The 13984-nt window shown below is 45.9% G+C and overlaps 2 long non-coding RNA genes across 2 annotated transcripts in view; one reads left to right on the forward strand and one right to left on the reverse strand.

The window, feature by feature from the left end:
- Positions 1-1177: 1177 nt before the first annotated feature.
- LOC131491780 (uncharacterized) lies at positions 1178-12734 on the reverse strand. The gene is made up of 2 exons (XR_009251638.1): positions 12533-12734; positions 1178-1499 (listed from the first exon to the last, which is right to left on the reverse strand). It is a non-coding gene; the product is annotated as an uncharacterized LOC131491780 (long non-coding RNA).
- The window catches only part of LOC131491778 (uncharacterized), a 50621-nt gene continuing 45078 nt past the window's right edge, over positions 8442-13984 (forward strand). The window contains exons 1-2 of the long non-coding RNA XR_009251636.1: positions 8442-8735; positions 12320-12419. This is a non-coding gene — a long non-coding RNA (uncharacterized LOC131491778). The remainder of the gene's footprint in view (positions 8736-12319; positions 12420-13984) is intronic.

Raw genomic sequence — 13984 nt, forward strand, 5'->3', positions numbered from 1 at the left:
ATGGAGAGGCAGGAGCGTCATCCAGAGAATATCTGCACCCTGACATCAGAGATGTTGAACCTGTGGTGGCCTGGAGCTGTGCCTACGTGGCTGGCAGATTTCCAGAGGGAAGGAAAGTTTGGACAACCTACAAAGCTAACACCAATCTGAGGGCTGGAGGGAGAGGGAGAGGGAAATTGAAGTAGAAAAACAGAGAGAAACCGAGTCAGAGAGACAGAGGGAGAAGGACAGACAGGCAGATCAGAAGGACACATAAAAAGAAAAGCAGCCACTGAAAGGTGAAGAGGCAGAGAAGAGGGGCTGGAGCCTTGGGTTCCTTTGCTGGTGTTGCACCAACCAACTTTGTGATCTCAGAAAAGGCACTTTCATTAACTGGGACTGAGTTTACCCATGCACAAAATGAGGATGGCAGTTCTGACTCTGTCTCCCTCCTGGGGCTGCTGTGAACAGGGGAGTGGGGACAGCAGATGGGAAAACATTTTTGCAGAGGATGAAGTGGGGTGTAAATAGAAATAGAGATGTTCTTGGGGCGCCTGGGTGGCTCAGTCGGTTGGGCGTCCAACTTTGGCTCAGGTCATGACCTCATGGTTGGTGAGTTCGAGCCCTGCGTCCGCCTCTGTGCTGACAGCTCAGAGCCTGGAGCCTGCTACGGATTCTGTGTCTCCCTCTCTCTCCACCCCTCCCTGGCTTGCACTCTGTTTCTCTCTCAATAATAAAAGTTAAAATAAATTTTAAAAAAAGTTATTTTCATTTCTTTCCTCTCCCTCCCCCACCATGAAAGGGCATAATTGACACAGTGGGGGCGGAGGGGAAGCAAAATAAAACATAAAGAAGATACACTCATGCCTTTCATGTATTATATTCCATTTGCAGTTTAATGGGTTAAACCCATGGTTTAATGGGTTTTAATGGGTTAAAACAGACAAGATTCTTTTCAAGAAAAATCAGTGCCTAAAACTCCCCCATACTTATACAATATACATGAATGAGATGTTTGGTTATCTGCTTTCAAAGAATATCTGATTTACAGAACAGAATAATGAAATGTTATTATATATTCACTTTTCTAATTAATTTAGATCTGTGATTTTTAGCTCCATCGGCAGATTCAATTTCCCTGGGAAGAATTTAAAACTACAGATGCTGAGCCTCTTTCCAAAATGAATCAAAGTTTCAATGTTTTTTAAAAAACTCTTTTTATTTTGAAACATTTCAAGCTTACAGGTAAGTTGTAAGAAAGTTACATGACACAATGGGAAGGATTCTTCTTCAAGAATAGCCCCTTTGGGGACTCCAGGCAGCCAGACAGTCACCCCTACAGACTGATAAGAGGTCCCAGATCTGCAGCCACGCCCAGCCTCAGGTCGGTGACTCAGCTTCAAGATCTTCCTGCCCCTCCTCAGGAAGCTCCCAGGCTCACAGGTGCCTCTAAGCCAGGTGGTATCTATCCTTCCATTGTGTAACCAGGCAGAGCAAATATTTAAGGACGATTTCCTGTCCTAAGGCAAGAACATCTCATTAATGGGGAGGGGAGGTAACTGTAAGGTCACCTAGGTCTTGTCTACCATCCTCCACTCAGACCTTCCTACAGCAGCCCTGCCAGGAAGTCATTCATCCTCTAGGGAAGAGGAGCTCACTACCTACCAGCTTCATCATTGCATGGCTTGGAACTAAGTCCTTCCTCACTTGAAAGGTCTGTTTCCCTGAGGCTCCTTGGGGGAGTCCCAGCTCTGTCTCTAAGCCTCCTGCACCTACATGAACCCCAGTGAGCACCTCCAGGCTAAGCAGGTCCAGCCCCTTGCAGGCCCCCATCCTTCCACATGACGAAGCTCTTGAGCCTGTCTGCATTGCCTATCTGGTCCCCAGGTCTGTCTGCCAGTGATCCAGGTTAGAGTGAGAAGGGGACAGAGGGAAACAAGGGAGTTTGTCGCCTCCCTTGTTTTTGGACCTTAGACCTTTATCAATATGGCAGGGAGGTCTGCTGCTGGTTCTGGTTGCTTCAAGGGACCAAGTGGCTTGAATTCTGCATCCTTTAAAGTTCAGAGTACAATCAAGGGCAGCCTGATGCCCACCTACCATCCTCCCTGCCCAAAGTCTCTTTCCTCACTCAAACACCTCTTGGATTCACTATAGTGATAAACTTCAAATCTGTCCTCCCACCCAAATATGAACCTGACCCCTTATCCAACCGCTATTGGACAGCACCCCTATGGATGTCAAGGTATCCAAATAAACCTCATTCATTAATCCAGAATTCATCCATTCACTCAACAAGAGTTTAATAAGCAGCCAAGCTCCATGCTGAGCGTTTGGACGCAGCAGAGAGTTAAGTCAGACACAATTCCTGCCCTCAGGCAGCTTGTCATGAGGCAGATAGGTGACTGGTACCAGAGCTTTATTGTTGCCAGTGAAGTAAATCTCACACATGAGATATGTTCAGTGCCTCCGGAGGATCCAAGACTGGCCTATCCATCTGGGAAGTCAGATAAGGCCAAGGGGTGAGTGGGTGGGGCAGGTTGTAACAGTGGAACAGTGTTGCAGACAGGAAACAGAATGTGTGAGGGCCCTGAGTCAGGAAGAAGCTTGGCACATCCAGGAAACAGGTCAATGCAGCTAAGGTGAGGTTAGTGAGTGGAGAGAGGCACCTGGTGAGTCTGAAATGGTCAGGGAGATCAGATCACTGCTTCTCACCCCATATCCCCCTCCAGCAGTGGGGTCCTGAAGCTGACTCTGTGGCCTTGTTTGCCTTCCCACTGAGTCTATAGGTGCTGCTTCCTAAGTAGCTGTTGATCATATAAGCGAGAAGGAATGAGTCCTGCAGAGATTTGGGGGAAGAGTCTGCCCAGAGGAGAAGCTGCAGGAAAAGGCCCTGGGACAGGAGCAAGTTTGGTATGCTAAGGAAGTAAATACTGAGGAGTGCATTATGGCTAGAGTAGAATGAACATGGAAATGAGTGGCAGAAGGAGAGGGCCAGCTCACCCTCAGGTCCCAGCCCAGACCAAACTTTTGGGTGAACTTGAGGGTATCCCTTCCTTCTTTTGGGCTTGTGCACGTGCTCCCGTCTGGGAAATGAGCCTGCTGATCACCAGCCTGACTCCCAGGGCAGCTATAAGGACCCTGAAGAGGAGAGGTGAGATGTGTGCAGACACTATGATGCCAAGCTTGAGTGCAGATTCCTAGAAGTGGAGCAGGAGCGAAGCCCTAAAAGCCCTATAAGCTGTACTTACACTACTCAAGTGCTGGGATCAATACAATAAAGACAGAGATGCCCTGAGACTGGGCTCTGGCAGAGGAGCTGGTGGTTCCTCCATCTCTTCCCCAGGTCAGAGTGAGGGCTGGGACGTGTGCACTGGCTGAGCCCACACCTCTCAGCCTCACCCAGCAGCCTTCCTGCTCGCTGCTAAGTATTGGACTGATGCCAGAGAATACAGTCTCTCCTCAATGACGACAATGCAGGATCCATTAGGTCTGAATTACCAGCCCTGCTGATGGGTGGAGGAAACAATGTCCTTGTTTGGTTTAAGGTGGATAAACTGAACTCAAGCAGGTCTTAGGCCTGCCAGATGGCACAGCCAACATGGCCAGCCTGCCCCTGGACCATCTTTCCTGGCCCCTCATCCCACATCCTGCTCCACCTTCCTCCAACCTCAAGTGCCCTCACTTGCCCATCTACCTGCATTAAGCACCCCAGGTATGGGCACTCTCCCCCAGGAGGCCTGGTCTGGACACAGCCAGCTCTACGGCCTGTCCTGTCCTGGGATCCTGAGCCATCTGACTCCATGTCCCAGGTCTGGCCACCTCCCATGCTGCCTGGTCCAAACTTCAGGGCCTCCACATGATGGCAGAAAAAAGGAAAGGGCACCCCTCTACTCCTTTAAAGGGAGATTTCATCTATTTGCTTGGGATCTGACTCCAAGGAGGACTCAGTGATGGCAATAGACTGAAGTCATACCTCTATGAGGACACCTGCCCTACCATTCAACAGACCCTTATTGAGTACCTGTTGTCGGGCACAAGTCATTGTTCCAGGTCCTGGGACCATAGAAATGAGGGATAAATGGATCTCTATGTTCAAGGAGCTTGCATTTCACAAGTAGTGGGGAGGTGGAATGGACACATGGGCACTGAACATTTATAACTTTATAAAGATATTTCTAAAATGCTGTGGTCAGGGCAGTGATGGAAATGGTGACAGAGATATCCCATGGACCTCTCACTAAATATGTCTAAAAGTAAGTTTACTATCTCCTCTCTACCCAGAGATACCCCACCTCTCTCTCAGTGCCCCCATCCAGGTGGACAACACTACTACCATCCAGGTGCCCTTGGCAGACATGGGCATCCCTCACGAATGCGCCCTTCTTCATTCTTACTGATTTCATCTCCTTCTCCTCTTTCATATCTATCACCTCTTCTACATTTCCACTGCCATTGCTCTAGTTTGGCCTCTGTGACCTCTTGGCTTCATTGTCTCCCTGCTTCTGGTTTCACCTCCTCTAACTCGCCCTCCATACTCCTTCCAGAGCAATCTTTCTGAGATGCAGAAATGACCACATGATCCATCTGCTTAATATTATTCAATTATTATTAGTCCATTCAATTAAAATTATTTAATCTCAATTGACTTGAGGATGAAATCAAATTCATTGGCATGGCATGCACATTTTTCCATGACTGGGCCTTTGCTGACCTCTCTAACTTCATCTCTGGCCACTTAGCCCTGAACTCCATCAGACAGAACCACCCACCATGCTCTTATTCCTCCAAGCCTTTGCTCATGCGGTGCCTCTGCCCGGCATGCCCCTCTACCACCTCCCTTGGGCTCTCTTCTGGGGCACTCAGCTCTCCCCAGTTTGGGCTCCTCATCTGTACAGAAATCTATCCCAGCAACACACGTAATGTCCCACGGCCTTTTCTTGCTTATTAAACTATGCTCTATATTTCCTTACAGAGAGGAATGGGTAGACATCCGGTTTACCGCATATCCCCAGTACTCTGTGCAGGGCCTGACACAAGTGTGTTGAGTCTATGACTACATCCAGAACTGAATGCAGCTTCAGGACAGCAAGGAGTCCAGTTCCAGGTTCTTTTTTCCTGGGCTCAAGGGCTTCAGAGTGTTCTGAGAACTGGGCTCCAGTTGGCCCAGTGGGTCCAGCCACTGACCACTCTATGCTGTGTTCTTATGGGAACAGAGGTGGCACTCTATTCCAAGGATCACATTGTTCTAGTTCTTGGTCCACCTGTTGGGGCCCGAAAGAACTCAGCATCTCCTCCAAGATCTAGATGTGGTGCTTTATTCCAAAATCTGTCCCAAGTCCTTCCATAGGACTCACAGATAGCAACTTCACACCTGCCTTCTCTCTCAGTGTGTGGAATTCCGGCTTGATTATCATCATTGGGATCATAAGAGACCTGGTGATTTCAGGCCATGTGCCATTTAAGAACTTCCATTCACAGACATAGCTCAGAAGTCAAGTCTTCTGAGCTTACCTGTGAAAGAACTTAGGACAAAGTCTCATGAGGCCTTCTTCTTGCTTCTTCCCCAGAGCTCTGATGGTCTTTAGAAAGAAGACTATAGGTTCTTATGTTCAGGTGCAATGTCACACTCCCCTCCCCCCAGACCACTGTTAATTCTGATAGGGTCCATGAGTCAGGAGTTGATACCAAGAAGCACTGGCAGGGGAGTCAGGATAAGTGAGGCAAGGGGGGAGGAGAACTAATAGTGCGTATTACTGAGGTTATGGTTGTGGGAAACCAGGCCTCAGTCCCAGCAGGGACGGATGGGACACTTTGTGGATCCCATTTCAGTTATCCTCGCTGAGGGGTGAGGGAGCTGGAGTATATATGTACCAACTCCCATCAGCCACTGATTGAGAATGCTGGAGGGAGGTCCTTAACTCCCTGGCTCTAAGCAGCTGCCTCTCTCAGGTCTCAGAGCACACAAAGAAAGCCCCCAGCCAAAGAATTGCAGGTGTTGTGGACGGAAATGCAGGTGTGCACAGGAACAGTGAGTGCCAAGAGATGTGGGTGGAGCACTGACAGAGTACACACTGTATAGTTCCACGTACATGAAGTTCTACAACAGGCAGGGCTTATTTATAGCGACGGAATCAGATCAGTGGCTGCTGGTAAGGTAACGTGTAGGGAGGATTTCCTGGGAAGGGCAGAAGGAACTTTCTGGAGTGATGGAAATATTCTCTTATAGCATTTAAAGTGATGATTACACTGATGTACACAATTGTCAAAATTCATGAGTTAGACACTTAATATCTGTGCATTTTGTAGTATATAAATTCTATCTTTAAAAGACATCAGTTGAGGGGCTCCTGGGTGGCTCAGTCAGTTAAGCGTCCGACTTCGCCTCAGGTCATGATCTCAGGGTTCGTGAGTTCAAGCCCCGCGTCGGGCTCTGGGCTGACAGCTGAGAGCCTGGAAACTGCTTCAGATTCTGTGTCTCCCTCTCTCTCTGCCCCTCCTCCCACCTCTCAAAAATAAATAAACAGTAAAAAACAAAACAAAACCTTAACTGAAACAGACCCATAAGTACAGAGAACAAACTGATGGGTACCAGAAGGAAGAGGTGTGAGGGGATGGACAAAATGGATGAAGCAGAGTGGGAGATACAGGCTCTCAGTTCTGGAATGAATAAATCACGTGGGCAAAAGGTATAGCATAGAGGGGCACCTGGCTGGCTCAGTTGGTGGAGTGTAGAACTCTTGATCTCAGGGCTGTGAGTTCGAGCCCCATGTGGGGTGTGGAAATTACTTAAAAATCAAAAATCTTGGGGCGCCTGTGTGGCTCAGGTAGGTTGAGCATCCAACTCTTGATTTCAGCTCAATGTCATGGTCTTGCAGTTTGTGAGATCAAGCCCTGCATCCGGCTCTGTGCTGACAGCATGGGGCCTGCTTGGGATTCTGTACCCTTCTCTCTCTGCCCCTACTCCGACCATTCTTTCTCTCTCTCTCTCTCTCAAATAAATAAATAAACATTAAAAAATATTTTAAAAATAAAAAACCTTTAACTACAACAAAACTAAATAAAGGTATATCATAGGGAATATAGTCTATCATATTGTAATAGCACAGGGTGACAGATGGTGACTACACTTGTGAGCATAGTGTAATTAATGTACAGAGTTTTGGAATCACTATGTTGCACACCTGAAAATAATGTAACACGTGTCAACTATACTTCAATAAAATTAAAAAAAAAATAAAGCTACGTTGTGATAGTACTACACTCTCACTAAGATGGCTAAAACGTAAAAAAACAGGCAGCATCAAGTATTGGCAAAGATTTGGAGCAAGTGGAATTCTTTAAAAACAAAACAAAACAAAACAAAACAAAACAAAACAAAAACACCCCAAAGAAACCAACCGGAATTATGCCTCAATTTTTAACCACTACCACCAGGTGGCAGTGGTGCCCGATTCCTAAGCATTCAGCTGTAAAGTTTGTGTGATGACTAAGATTTGTGAATCATTCTATTTGTGAATGTTCTTGAAAGCATTGTTTTGTGGGCATGTATTTTTAATTTCAATCAATAGTATCGCTCTGGAGGTCTCTGTGTTCTTACTCCCCCGCCCCCAACGTTCAGCACCATGTTTTAAGGATCTATTTACATTGTTGTGTGTATAGCTGGTTCATTGCACCTCACTGCACCCAGCACTCCAACCATCACAAACAACTTTGTGATAAAATGCCCTCTTACATGTCTCTTCATGCACCTGTGCAAGAATTTCTATAATTGCATAGACATGAGTCGGATCCTTCTCATCTCTACTCATAATATTTATTTATCTTAATCTGAGCAACATCCTAAACTTTTAAATTAGGGAACATATTTGCTGTGAGGCATTTTATTTCTGTAGTTCCTTGCAAAACATGTCCCCTTGTTTGTGATGTGATTTAAGCTTACAAAATACTATTGTTGACTAAGATTTGGACCATCACATTGATGATCATGGATTTTCTTCTACTAAATAGATTTTCCCAATTCTTTATGGTAAAAGAGTTGAATTTAAGCAACATCTTAAATTAAAAAAAAAATTTATTGTATATTTCTTTTTGACAGAGAGAGAGAGAGAGACAGAGCATGAGCAGAGTAGGGGCAGAGAGAGAGGGAGACACAGAATCGGAAGCAGGCTCCAGGCTCTGAGCTGTCAGCACACAGCCCCATGCGGGCCTCGAACTCACAGACTGTGAGATCATGACCTGAGCCGAAGTTGGACGCTCAACCAACTGAACCATCCAGGCGCCCCACAACATCCTAAATTTTAAATTAAAGGTGACATTTCAGAATAACATTTAAGGCAAGTTTTCTCAACAGTGGCACTATTTTGGCCTTCTAATTCTTTTTTTCTTTAATGTTTATTGATTTATTTTGAAAGAGAGAGAGCATGCAAGTGGGGGAGGAGCAGAGAGAGAGGGAGAGAGAGAATCCCAAGCAGGCTCCATGCCCAGCACAGAGCCCGCTGTGGGGTTTGATTCCACAATCCTGAAATCATGACCTGAGCCAAAATCAAGAGTTGGATGCTCAACTGACTGAGCAACAAAGGCGCCCCTTGAGCTTCTAATTCTTTGTTATAGGGGCTGTCCTGTGCCATGGAGGATGTTTAGCACCATCCCTGGTTGCTACCCACTAGATGCCAGTAGCACTTCTCCCCAGTTCTAACAACCAAAAGTGTCTGCAGACACTGGCAAATGTCCATATAGTTAAGAACCACTGTTTTAAGGTAAGTGAACTCTGGGATTCACATGAGGCCTTTTTCTAGGTTCTTCCTTTCTTTTCTTCAGTTTATTTCAGCCCTAATCTCAGGGACCGACTTGCTGTATGTGATTCCCCCCCCCTTTTTTTTACATTTACTAATTTTTGAGAGACAGAGAGAGACAGAGCACGAGTGAGGGAGGGACACAGAAGGAGACACAGAATCCGAAGCAGGCTCCAGACTCCGAGCTGTCAGCACAGAGCCCGATGCAGGGCTTGAACTCACAAACTGTGAGATCGTGACCTGAGCTGAAGTCAGACGCTTAACCAACTGAGCCACCCAGGCGCACTTTATGTGATCCCTTTTTAATTCCCCCCACCCCTTGCTTTCTGGCTGCACTAAAGCTCTTCCTGGAGATACTTACTGGAGCCCTTAGCCTCTTAGGGGACTGAGCTCCAAGCAGTCCTCTGAGTTCTCTTTTCTCTAGGTTTCCTGGCCTCCCCCTCAGCCGCTACAATGCATCAGAGCAGGAAGAGGAGGACCCCTCCCTGGATTATCTAGAAGAGGAAGGAGAGCCCCACAGTGGCTTATAAGACCTTAAAAGACTGATGACTCAGTCTGAAAGGGGGACAGATAAGGTAGTCTCTCTTTTCAGCTCTCATATCCTCTTCTCATAAGGAGTTATTCTCTCTCTAGATCTCTTATGTAACTTAATTGTAATCTACAATCCTTGGGTGAAAACGCAGAGTGACAACTGTCTGCTACATTCCTCAGCACACCAGCCCTGCAAGATGCTTCTGAGGAAATTTCCTGTGGTCAAGTAAGGGAGGGTAATGCTGCCTCCTGGATCCCTCTCTTAGATACTGGCAACGACCATTTGTTTATTAAAGGCTTTGAGAAGCTTTTCAGATGTCTATTTTTAATCCAGCATTTCCCAGATTGACTACAGAACCTTCCCACTCTCCCTCATCATTTAATAAATATCTATTAACACTCCTCAGAACTAGTGTTCCAAGGAACACAGTTTGGGAAATGTTGTCCTAGCTATTAACAACCTACATCTTTTATAAGTTGCCTTCAAAAGCCATTAATGTGTTCATTCATTTATTGAAAACTGTTGGGTATCCACTATGCGAGGTGTTAGGGCTGCAAAGATTACTTGTGCTAGCAATCACCAGGCTAGCAAGGGGACAGATGAGTCAGTCAGAAGATATGTCGGGGTGCCTGGGTGACTCAGTTGGTTGAATGACCGATTTCATGGTTCGTGAGTTCTAATCAGCTCACTGCTGTCTGCGTGGAGCCCGCTTCGGATCATCTGTCTCCCTCTTTCTCTGCTCCTCCCCTGCTCGTGCTCTCTCTCTCAAAAATAAGTAAACATTAAAAAAAAAGAAAAGAAAAGAAAAGATATGTTAAGGTTTGAGTCAGATGTTGGGGAGAAGATGAAACCCTGTGATTAATTCTGACACTGGAGTTCTGATAATCTTCACAGATCAAATAATACCTTACTAAGCCTAGAATACAAGACTGGGTCCCTTACATCCTCACAATGTTAGGAGCTGGTTAGAAAGACAAAATCTTAGGCTGCACCCTAGAGTTACCAAGTCAGAACTTGGGCTTTAACAAGACCCCCAGGTACTTTACTTTTATACTTTACTGTTTGAGAAGTACGGCCTTAAAATGAGCACATGTTCTGATAAGAATGCAAACAGAACCCAAATGTATTACTGAGTGATCTCTTGGCCAAAGGCTGACATAGCAGTCTCCAGGCCAGGCCAGACAGATGGACTAGGAAGGGAAGACTGGTACATCCAACAACTGTCCTCTCTTCTCTCCTTGTCCTCACCTAGCAATGACTGATTCAGTAGGTTAAGCTGCAGTTATGTATGTCATCAGGGAGCAAGAACAGATAATGAGGCCGTGCCTGTGGTCCTTCCTGCTTAGATGTCTCCCACGGCTGGGTAGTCTTAATGGCTATGGTTGGAAAGAAGGGAATGAGCAGGGTTCAGAGGGGGAAGGGGCATTTCCCAGAGATACCACCTCTGCTCTGGACTAGGCAAATAGCCAGCTGCACAGCCCAGCCCTCAGGGCTCTGTATGGAGAACTTTTAGCTTCTTCCTCTTGATCCCCAACACTGGTAGATGGAGGAGGTACAGTGAGGATTTATGGCAGCCTGACCATCAGGAAGCAAAGATGTTCCAAGTGAGTGCACCAGGAAGCTGAACAAGTCCAGTCTTAGGTTCTCATCCACCCTCCACTCTCCGGCTTTTTAAAAAGTTTATTTTTATTTATTTTGAGAGAGCTATAGAGAGAGAGCAAGTGGGGGAGGGACAGAGAGAGGGAGACAGAATACCAAGCAGTCTCATGCACTGTCAGCACAGAGCCCACTGTGGGGCTCGGACTCACAAACCGTGAGATTATGACCTGAGCCAAAATTAAGTCAGATGTTTAACCAACTGAGCCACCCAGGCGTGCACACCCCTCCCCTCCCCGCTTTTTTCTTTTGATTCTCTTCTCTTCTTAACAGGTCGTGCCCTTGTCTGGGCCTGGCCCTGGGCACTGGCGGCATGAGATCTGCAGGCAGAGTAGGGTGAGGACCTTGCAGAATGCTCTCTCCACTGGCTTGGCTTCTGATGGGGGGACCGTGGCTAGCCTGGGTGGGGGGTCACCAAGAGGAGGGAAACTGAAAACCACAACCTCAGTAACCACCATGAAGGGTGGCGGACCATGCCATCTCAGAAGATGCCACTTCTGTGTATTGATTATGTTGAGTGTAGGCCCTTGAAAAGCAACCGATGCAGAGAGAGGTTTTCTGTAAGTTCTTCTTAAAGATAGATTCTTTATGCTTAAAGATAGCCTAAAGATAGATTCTCCCGGGGCACCTGGGTAGCTGAGCCAGCTAAGCATCTGACTCTTGATTTCAGCTCAGGTCATGATCTCACAATTTGTGACTTCAAGCCCCACATCAGGCTGTGTGCTGACAGTGCGGAACTTGCTTGGGATTCTCTTTCTCCTCTCTGCCCCTCCCCTGCTCGTGCTCTCTCTCTCTGTCTCAAAAATAAATAAACTTAAAAAAATAACAATAAATAAAGATAGATCCTTCGAAAGGAGCTCATTTATCATAGATCCCCTCCCTAAAGGTGTCATCAACCAGGGAAAATTGTCTCATTACAGGAAAGGAGGCTAGAAGTCAATACCACACCCAGAAGACAAACTTTGTCTCAAATTATTATACCTGCCATCTATTCTGAAGGCCCACTAATCTTTCCTAAAAATCATTTTATCTCCTCTAAGAGGCCTGTATTCCCACTTCCCTTTCCCTATTCAGTTGGTATTTCACTCTGAATTCTAAACTACCTCAGGGACCTCCTCTTCTCCTGAGTATCTCCCATGTATACATGAAGTATACATGTTAATAAACTTCTGTGGTTTTTTTCCTCGTTAATCTGTCTTTTATTACAAGGGTCTCAGCTAAGAACTCAGAAGGGTAGAGAGAACATTTTTTCTCCTCCCCTACAACAACAAAACAAAACAAAATATTGAAATACCAACACAGGCTTTCAGCATACTTCTCTGCCCCTGACTCCAGGTCTAATGTGTGGCACATTCTCCAGCAGGGGGCGCCTGTCTGCTGCCTCCAAAGGACCAGCACAGAGCAGCCAATGCCTGGCTCTACCAAGATGAACTCTTACGATTCTACCTAGACACTCAAAGGTAAGTCAGCAAGAATCTGATAGACATGGGATTTCAAGTAGAAAGAAAGGCCCACGCGAAGGCCTAAAGGCAGTCCCACATTCACTTGGGTGGGAAAAGGGACATCAACTTACACATCTCTGTTCATTCCTGAGTAAACTGGACTTATGTTTTCCATACTCCAAAGACACCATTCATACCCTGTGCATGTCACTGGTGGCAGAGTCCCATGTTTGTTCCTCAAGGACAGGGCTAGTTCTGATTCAACTTTTTTCTCAGCAGCCCACTACAGGTGGCCCAACCTAACCCTGACTGGAAGAGTAAGAACTCCCCACATTTCCATGGCAGGTGCTTAGGACAATGGGATCCATGGTAGCAACCTCATTCCTACAGGTTGACCTCATCAGAAGGGTCCCTGTCTCACCACCTCCTACTCTTTTCTGAAGAAAGAGTTAACTCAGAGAGTTGTTTGCTGAGGTTCCTGGCACTAATCAGGCCAACGCATATCTGGAGGCAAATTCCTTGGCTGGGACTTGCCAGGGTCAGTCTGATTTGTTTCTGATAGTGTGAGCAGAACATGATGTATGTGTTCTCTTAAAAAAAAAAAAAAAAAAAAAAAACTCTAGCTACAAGAGTAATTTGTACTCATTGCATAAAAATTGAAAAATAAAGAAAAATATAAAGGAAAAAAGAAATACCACCTCCAATCTCACTACCTAAAGGCAACCTGTTTGTACATTTTGGTGAATTCCTTACAAGTTTTTTTTTCTATGCATATATGTGTATGTATTTAACATAGTTGAGATCAAAATAACTAAGTTTCATGCTTTACTTTTTCACTTGGTAGTACATTGTAAGCTCTTATTAAAATTTGCTGTAATCACCATTAATATTCCATCTATCCTTCTATCATTTAATTAACCATGTCCCTATAGTGGTGACAGATTTATATCACACTTCAACTGCGAATGTGCAGAAAAACTGTGATTTCCGGATTCTTTAGCTAAGCTAGCCTCCTGTACAACTTCCCACCCACTTATAATAGGGAAAATGAACCATGGGTCTAACTACAGAATAATCTAAGAAATAGTTTAAAAAGCATTTACGGCTTTTATCTTACTACATGATCCCCTTTTGCATGTCAGAAACCTCAGTCTTTCTCTTTGCAAGCTTTCTGTAACAAATTCTAATCCCTGCTTTCCCCCCCTTCTCATGGATGCTGAGCCCCCCAAGGTCTCAGCAGAAAGCAGATGGTTTACTCCATGTGTCACTGAGGAGTTTAATGAAGGGACTATTTACAAAGGTGCCAGCAGGGCTACCGTGACAAGTAAATGAAAGTACTCAGGACTAGAGATGTGGGAGGGCATTGCCTATTGCCACCCCTAGTCCTGAAGGAGCAACAGCCAAAACTGTACCCGTGAGGGAGAGACAGTCCAACAGGAATTTAGGTGGAGGAACACAGCTATTGCCTCCTTGTGGTCTGGTTGAGAGGGAACCAGGGGAGCAATCACTCTGACATGTCTCTACCTGCACTCAGATCTCTTCCCAGTGCCTCCTGTTAGCTGAACTATAAGCTGAACTCTTTG

This window comes from Neofelis nebulosa, chromosome 12 (genome assembly GCF_028018385.1).
Source record: "Neofelis nebulosa isolate mNeoNeb1 chromosome 12, mNeoNeb1.pri, whole genome shotgun sequence".
Lineage (NCBI taxonomy): Eukaryota > Metazoa > Chordata > Mammalia > Carnivora > Felidae > Neofelis > Neofelis nebulosa.